The 9351-nt window shown below is 40.5% G+C and overlaps 1 non-coding gene across 1 annotated transcript; it reads right to left on the reverse strand.

Moving 5' to 3' along the window:
- Window positions 1-8782: 8782 nt before the first annotated feature.
- Window positions 8783-8885, reverse strand: LOC121163792. Its single transcript, XR_005884953.1, has one exon. It is a non-coding gene; the product is annotated as a U6 spliceosomal RNA (small nuclear RNA).
- Between the last annotated feature and the right edge of the window lie 466 nt (window positions 8886-9351).

The following is a 9351-nucleotide window of genomic DNA, read 5'->3' on the forward strand; positions in this document are numbered from 1 at the left end:
ATTAACGGAGGCTGCAAAAACAAATGTAATGAATTCAGTGTGTTTCAAAGCCAGAGGGTAAATCTATAACCATGCGTTATATTCTGCTTCATACTTGTAGCAAGAAAAGATAGGATTTTAAAGTAATAAACAAAAGTCAAAAAAGGATTTTAAAACAAAGTAAATCTCAATTTAAACTGGCTATATAAATGTTCAAGTCAATCACAAGTAACAGTCATTCTACTTTGCTTTCTTTTTTTTTTTTTTGACAAAAAATTAGACCACTTTATAATGTAGCATTGATATGTGCCTAATCTGGATGAGCCCTTTCTATTAATGTAGTACTAAACCCCAGGAAATGATGCCATAGGCCACAGATTAGTGCCAAAATGCATATGAAGTCAGTTGATTCTGTTTATTAAGACCATACCAGGTCCCTGACCCTGTTGCAGTGCAAGCACACCCAGCTGGTTCACAGGCGCCTTTTCATCCAAACCTGCTCACTCGACTCGCCTAGCAACTTTTCCTTTTATCGGGGTCAGAGCAGTCCAAAGCTGTGTGGGAACCCAGTGGTGGTGAGCAGAGGTGTGTGCCAATTATCCTCGTTGCAATTGGGTGCTAACCAAAACCAGCTTCTTGCAAGTGTGTGATGGCTCTCACAAACAGCGCCTGGGAGCAGCCATGCACATTGAGGTGCCCTAGGAGGTGTTTATTTTTCCAAGAAGGGAATTGGTGGGTTGTTTCAATGGAAGTTCTAGCTTTGAATAGGAACTCATCATAGGGGACACAAAATGAAAGGACTTTTCTTTACAAGACAAGAAAATTGACCAAAATGGAACGCACAACATTAAAAAAAAAGCATGTTGTGCTTTACTCAAGTGACATGACAGTTAAATAGAATACTTGTGCACATGACCAAGTTCATGTCACGATGACTTGTGGCAGCAATTGGACATGGCTTATTTCTCATTCTGTACTTGACTGTTGGGATTTTTTAATTCATTAAGAAAACCTGTGCGTCTAGTTCAAATATCTTTAAAACTTGCCTGCTGTTGTTTTTGTTTCTCTTTTCCAAAATGAAACTTCTGTATGACCCAATACCAGAGTGTTAGTGGGATTTTAAACCAGAGCACTGGGGTGATTGTTAAAAATGGCTCAGATATTATGATTGAAAAACAAGCTCTGAATACCAATGGGTAGAGGAGACAGTGGGAGGGAGAGCATCGTTGTGGACAGCCTGTGTGTGAATTCCTCTAAACACATTGAACGCATAGTGTCTCCCATGCACATGGAAGCACTAAGGTGTTACCCTGCCTGCAGTGCATCACATTCATGCACCTGTCTCGTCAGCATAGAACTAATACACTGAAAAAGACCTGCCAGCTTGGCCTTTCATTGTGCAAGTGAATGGTGTAGGAGACAGAACTAGAAGTGACTCCTCCATGCAGGAGAGCCTCATAGGAGACAGAACAATGCTCAGATATTCCTAGAAAACTGGTTTTCTGTATATGTTCCCACCCCAAATTCATTTGTTGACAACTGATAGTGAAAAGTGAGGTGGTGAGGAAAAGGGTCCCTGCCTTTCTGAAACCTGGCTTGCGGTCTTTGTCACCTGAGGCACAGCTAGCAAGCAATGTTCATGAGTCTACTGGACCTCACCTGACTTGCAATTTGCTGCTGTTTGGATCTTGAGCTTGCAGCCTCTAGAAGTCTGTCCGATAATTGCCTGCTGATTGCCACAAACTGAATGCATTTTCACTACAGCAGCCTCAGTGGTTGAAGACAGAAACAACCACCGCTGTATTCTAAAGCCAATCTTCACCAAGTCCCAGCCACCAACCGAGCATGACACTGCTGCGAGCAGCGTCATTCCTGCTTACACCGGTCTTGGCTGAACACATCTTCAGCTGTACCACAGCTGAGCTCTGCCCATCAGTCCTGTACTTCCTCCCTCCCTCTCTCCTTCCTTCCTTCCTTCCTTCCTTCCTTCCTTCCTCCCTCCCTCTCTCCTTCCTCCCTCCCTTCCTCCCTCCCTCTCTCCTTCCTTCCTTCTCTTTTCTTTCTTTCTTTTCTTTCTTTCTTTCTTTCTTTCTTTCTTTCTTTCTTTCTTTCTTTCTTTCTTTCTTTCTTCCTTTCTTTCTTTCTTTCTTTCTTTCTCTCTCTTTCTCTCTCTTTCTCTCTTTCTCTCTTTCTGGTTTAGAATTTCACCACAAGCTTTCCCATCTATTTCTTCTCTTTCCTCTTTATCTTTCTCAGATATTCTGGCTACTCAAAATACTTAATTTCATTAAGATATTTGATCTCTGGAGTACTCAGATTATGAGATGTCTATTTTCTTGTGTTTATTTTAAATCTTTCAATGATTTCGAACACAGATATTTTCCAGTATAGGCTGCCTGGTAAGAGAGAAGTCAGTCACAAAACACAGAAAATTAAAACAAAATCTGAGGGTCCTGGTGCTATAATGTGGTGGCTAAAGTCCTAGACTTGCACATTCCAGGGTTCCATATGGGTGCCGATTAATGCCGCTACCACCCCGCTTCCCATCCAGCTCCCTGCTTGTGGCCTGGGAAAGCAGTGGAAGACAGCCCAAAGCCTTGGGACCCTGCACCCGCGTGGGAGACCCAGAAGAAATTACTGGCTCCTAACTTCGGATTAGGTCAATTCCAGTCCTTGCAGCCACTTGGAGAGTGAATTAATGGGTGGAAAATCTTCCTCTCTGCCTCTCCTCCTCTCTATATATCTAATTCTCCAATAAAAATGAATGAATAAATGAACGAATCACACGATCTGAGCAGGTTCAAAAAAAGATGGTTGCCTTCCTTATGACTTAGCTTGTTCTTCCACTGCTAGAGGGTGTGCAGAGTCCATCTGGAAGCACTGCACCGCAGCACCGCAGCACCGCAGCACCGCAAAGGCGAGTGTGCCCTGTCAGATTCCCATGCCACAGCTCGGAGTTCTGAAAGTTCACAAAGCAGAATTCAAATCACCTCCTGCAGATCCCAAGTTTTTTTTTTTTTTCATCGATCGTCAACAAAGCAGTATTTTTCTCACTATTCTCAGGAATTTTCAACGGTTTCCTATTCCTTGACATCTTATTACGTGCTCATCTTGATTACTGTGCCTCTCCTCCCAAAAGCTGTAATGGTTCTCTATTTTTTTCTTTGATTTTCTTAGTGCTTTTTTATTTTTGCCATAATACCCACTATTCCACATCACTGATTTTTGCCAAATAATAGTATTCCCCATTTGTATTGTATTTTTTACCAATCCCTTTGTATGTGTCGGAGGCACATTCTCTCTCCCCATCACGACATGCAGGCACCCTGTCTTTCACTTTTGCCATCTTTCAAGTATGTATCCTTCATCAGGAATGCATTTGTACCATCAGTTTTCTGCCATTTTTTAAAGCTTGGTGGTATCATTAATGCTTTCTGCCATCTATCACAGTGCGATTACGAGGCAGCCTTAGAATTTAGAAAGACAAGCATTAACACAAATATTGTCGGATGCTTACTTCACAGTCTCATGCTAAAAGAAAAATTGGTCTTTGTATGCTTGTACATTTTTCATTTTTCTATGTCATATTCTATTTAGCCCAATGAAAAAATAGTCTGATTTTCATTTATATATTTAATTTCTTTGGAGACAAAAGGACAAGAGTTAAATTTGAGAAGCCAAGATTAGATTAACAACTCCTGAAATTTCTCACTTGGATATTATCTAGGGTGAAACCCAAAGAATGAGTCCATGCGGAAGTATACAGCAGGCAGACACAATAATCCCTAAGCATAGATTTATAGCCACCCCTCACTTTTCTGCTTCAGAAACTAGGCTACCACTAGTAACTGTCAATTAAAAGAGGAAAAGCATTCCGCCTAAGAAGCTAGCCAGCAGCAACGTGCGGGCCTCTCCATCTGCTCACAGACACCTCCCTCCAATGTGACAGAAGGAGGATTTTGGTAATTAATTGGAAAGCACGAAAGGCAAAAGCAGGAGGAGATTGTCTGGCATCCTCTTCTCTCTGCGGTCCTCCCCCTGACTCCTGCTGCCACCGCCACTTCTCGGCAGGGGTGGGCACCCGTCCAGCAGCCCTGCGCTAGCACCTGCTGCTCCTGCAGCAGCTCAGCGAAGGCTTCCTGCCGAAGGCTTCCTCCTCATACCCAGGCCTGCTCACTTCTCTTTTCTCTGAAGCCCCTGGAGTTGATTATCTTTTTAGGACGTTGGTAAAAGTCGGGCATTTTATATGGTATCAACTGTCAGCTGTTTGCATTGTAGGTTTTCAGTTCTCAGGCATACACACTCCTATGTCGTCTGCAGGCTGTATGTGTTGTCTCTGGATTGCTCGAGTTTCCTCCTTGCTTTCATTGGTAAGGAAATAATTCCAATTTCCCACAAGTTACTCCAGTTGTGCAGCTAGGGAAGGAAAATATGGCCTAAAGCCCTTATCTCCTTATTTATAATGCATATCTATTCACAAAATTATAGCTTGGCTATTTTATCAGTACCAGGTGTTCTGGATGAGGACTGTCTTGGTTGCCAACAAACCCGTTTAATGAAGCACGAACATGACCAGCACTGACCAGCACTGAGCAGCACTGAGCAGCACTGACCAGCGACACTTCACTCTCAGTCAGCTTCCCGGCCTGAAGTATTTCACCACTTATTCCACTTCGTGCACATCCTCACCTTCCCCTCTTCACCACATAGAATGCTTTTTCAAAACAAAATTTGTGTTTATGCATGTGTTTATGTAAGGTTTTACATGTGGCATGTTGTAATACAAAGAAATGCTTTTTAAAAAAAATCCAGAATATGTGACCTTTTCTCGTGAAGAAGGAATTCCCAGAATGGCTGGAGTGAGAGAGCTAGGTTGCATACTTGAGCCTAGTATTTCTATGTGTTTTCTGTTTGTGCTGAAATGTCGTTTTGGGTCATTGTAAGAAAGGAGAAGCTTTGGCCCTGCTGTCCATGCTGGGGATGGAAACAGGCAACCCCGTGGTTGCTGCAGACTGTCTCCCGTGAGTGAGCAGGGCCTGGACACCATGCATACATATCAGAGACTAAGTTTGCAGCAATCGCTGGTCCATGCCCTTCATTGGCATAGTACCAGTGTATTCAATACCCATTTACGGGCCGTAGCTTCATGTCTTGTACATGGTAGATACTGAAAGGACAGTGCATGAGATAGTGAATAAGTGGCTACAATGCTTAGGATTGTGATTCAGTCTGCATGTACCTGAATTTATAATTCTTGTTCTTATTAATCAGTACTCTCTCCATTGTTACATATTATTTTTGTTTTTGTTTTACCTGTGCTCCTGCTATACAAATCAAATCCCAAGCCCCTTTGTTGGCCTTTTGGCAAATCAGGGCTGCACCTAATCCCTACGGGAGCATTGGGAATAATGACTCCACCGACAAATAATTCAGCGACGATACAGCGCCGGCTCACTGGGCATTCTTAATCCCATCACAGAGACACAGTCGGCCATCCCAGACACCATGGATCCACATTTCATGACTTACATGATGCAAGACACAGCAGATATTTTTTATAAAGTTCTTTTAAGGCTTAGAATTCATGTTTTAATTATGATATTTTAGCTCAGACTTCTTAAAGAACCTGTTAATTACAGGTACTAAGTAAATTATAGTCCTTTTACCTGTCTGCAGAATGAAAATCTATGCACAGAAAAAAAAAATGAGTCTCTCCCTGTTTGTAGAGAAATTTCTATTTTTATGTTTAGAGATTTTTATTTAGATAAGATGAATGTTATCATTTTGCAGTACCCATAGGTAACTCTGCAGAGATAGAAATTTGCTGGATAAAAAAAAGGCAAAACAAAATGTCAGGGCATTCCTTTGGATGGCTCCACTTCACATGACAGTATCTGGCTGGGACATTTGACCCTAACTCCTGACTCCAGAATTCCTTTTTATTTATGACTCATTTATTTCTATTGGAGAATCAGATTTACTAAGATAAGAAGAGACAGAGAGAAAGATCATCTGCCTGCTTATTTTACTCTGTAAGCGGATGCTATAGACGGAACTGTTCTGAACCAGACCTGATGCCAGGAACCAGGAGCTTCTTCTGGGTCTCCAATGTGGGTGCAGAGTCCCAAGGCTTTGGGACATCTTCCACTGCTTTTCCGCGCCACACGCCGGGAGCTGGATGGGAAGTTGAGCAGCCAGGATACATGGCGCACATGGGATCCTGGCGTACACAAGGCGAGGATTTCAGCCACTAGGCTACTATGCCAGGCTACAGATTCCACAATGTTTTTCTGAATTAAAGATGTAAGGAGCCGAAGTAAAGTGGATCTGACATCTTAATGCTTATTTTCAAGCATCTTTACAACTATAATTACACAAAAATTTAAAATTAAATGATGATATATGAAATTCAAGAATAAATCAGAATTATATATTATTATTTATTCATTTTTAAATTATCAAGTTTTTTCTTTCATAATTATCCAAGGTCTCTACTTTTGTTTTAATATTCTTTAGCCATTCTTTTTTTTTTTTTATTGGAAAGGCGGATATACAGAGAGGAGAGACAGAGAGGAAGATCTTCCGTCCGATGATTCACTCCCCAAGTGAGCACAACGGGCCGATACTAGGCCGATCCGAAGCCAGGAGCCTCTTCCGGGTCTCCCATGTGGGTGCAGGGGCCCAAAGTTTTGGGCAGTCGTCGACTGCTTTCCCGGGCCACAGGCAGGGAGCTGGAAGGGAAGCGGGGCTGCTGGGATAGAACCAGCGCCCATATGGGATCCCGGGCATGCAAGGCGAGGACCTTAACCACTGCGCCACCGCACCGGGCCCTAGCCATTCTTTTAATGCAAATATATAGGCAACATTCCTTCAGCTTTCTTGAATATGAGGTATATTTTGATTTCTCATTCTTTCCTAAGTTATGTTTTCCAGCAACAGGATTCTGAATTTTAAATGACTTCTTCTAATACCTAAGAACCATTGTGTACAGTCTTTTGGCCATTGTGGTTTATGAAGATAAATCATGTTTTTTGGATTATTTTCCTATACACATTAAGTCATTTCCCCCTCTTTAGCTATTTTTGTGAATTTTTTTATCATTTTAATTTTTAAATTAAAAAAATGCCTATTACGTGTCTTGGTGAGAACACAAGAATGATTAAATTCTGTATCACTCAGCTGTTTAAGTAGTTAGGGTTATATTTTGGAAAAAAAAAAAAAGAAGTTGTCAATCCATTATTTCTGTGTTATCCAGTGTCTGCCTCATTCCCTTCTGTAAGAACTTGTGTGATGTGGATGTTAGGAAAGGCACTCTGTTCTCAGAGATACCCTGGTGTCGTCTCACTGCGTTAGTCTTTTTATTCTGTTTTGAATTTGGGTAAATTGTCTTTGTCAAAATCCTGGGTGACTGATTTATTTATTGCTACTTTTTATTACCATTCAAAACTCTTTAAGAATTTTTTTCCAGTGTTGGATTTTCCATTAAAAAAATCACATGGCTTTTCTTTACTTCTTTCATTTCATTACTTACATTTTTATTTTGTTTTCAAATATTTCTGCCTTTGTTTACTTGTTTCTCACTGATCTTTTTGTTGTTCAAACCTTATACTTGAAATTCCCATATACAAATAGGAGTTTTGAAATTTCTAGAAAAATGCATCTGGTTCCTTATAGCATGTTTTTTGAAGCTTTAGAAGATCTCTATGTAAAGGTGACATACACAACCTGACGAATAAGCTGAAAGGGTTGAGGAGTGCTGGCTTCCACTTCCAGGAGAAGAGATCAATAATGAATAATTTCTAGATCCTTGCTGTAAGACTGGGTGGTCAAGGACAGCCAGACTGCTTGGCTGACTACCAGTCATAAAAGACATTTTTCAGCTGGAAAATTCTGCTCATAACATCACACATCAATTAGAATAAAACTTTTCCAGACACATTTCCTTAGAGGACTCTGGTTTGGAAGTTATATTGCCACTATCAAAGCTGCTATGCAGCATTTTCCCTTGACAAAACATAATGTTTTTTGAAATACACATCACTATTATAATGACATTCAGAGTTTCACAAAAATCTCCTATGCTCTTATATAAATTAAAGGGATTTAAAAGATAGAAAACATTAATATATCAGTCATGGTCATCAGTGCATCACAGTGAGAATTGTTCAGTTCTTTCGGGAAAACAAAAATATATTCACAGAAGCATGCATCCTACAAGTTCAGTGCATTTTGAAATCAATAGAGTATTTTTAAATTGTTAACATTTTTGCTAAACTATGTTGTGTGAGTTTTTAATTACCTTTGTTGGCTGTGTTTTATGTGTCTACTAAAATGCTAAGATAGATATTTTGTTCTTAGTCATGTCAATTATGAAGTTTGGACATGATTTTTCTAACCTTCTTTCAATAAATTTTCTTTTCCATGAAAAATAAATCTTAAAAAATTGGGGCTTGGGGAGACCTCTGAGGGCTGCATCCCATGTGGGCATTGATTCTGTGCTGGCTGCCCCAGTTCCCATTCAACTCCCTGCTTGTGATCTGGGAAAGCAGAGAAGATTGGCCCAAAACATTGGGAACTGTACCTGCATTAGAGACTGTGAGGAAATTCCTGACTCTGGCTGCTGAAGCCATTTCGCAAGTCTAGCAATAGATGGAAGATTATTCTGTCTCTCCTTCTCTCTGTAAATTGGCCTATCCAATAAAAATAAATAATTCATTTTAAAATAAATTTAGGCATGGAGTTTTGTAACTTACATAAAACAGCGTAATATTAAAGCACTGATTATAGAGATGCTTATATTAAATCAACCATGGTTGGATACACAATTACATATCATCCTTTCTCAGGGACCATGATGACCCTCTCTATATCATTCCAAATTTAAAATATGTGCAGCCAAAGTAAACATTGGAATTAGTAAACATTTAGAATAACAATTGTGCCTACCTATTTTTCTAGCATTACTGAACACTAAGCCCATCCTATTATTATATTAAAAATGAAGATGTTTGTGGATGTACATGTCAGTGATCAATCTGAAAGACAAACTAAAGAATTAACAGCATTTGCAAAGGTGACTTTACTTGCACAAACTGTAAGACAGATGATGATTTTTAAAATCAGAGAGAAGGAAAGATGGAGAGAGTGAGCGATTTTCCTTCCAGCAGAAGTCATGAGCCAGGAGATTCTTCCGGATCTGCCATGTGGGTGCAGCAGCTGATAGACTTGAGCCATCCTCCTCTGTGTCTCCACTCGGTAAAAAACAAAACAAAACACAGCAAAACAACACAAAAACAGCTGAATCAGAAAAGTAGCAGGGGCATCAACTGCACCCAGCGCACCCTTTGGGGGAGCGGCAGTGACAGGCAGTGG

The sequence above is a fragment of the Ochotona curzoniae genome, unplaced genomic scaffold, assembly GCF_017591425.1.
Source record: "Ochotona curzoniae isolate NIBS_2020 unplaced genomic scaffold, NIBS_Ocur_1.0 contig_64, whole genome shotgun sequence".
NCBI lineage: Eukaryota > Metazoa > Chordata > Mammalia > Lagomorpha > Ochotonidae > Ochotona > Ochotona curzoniae.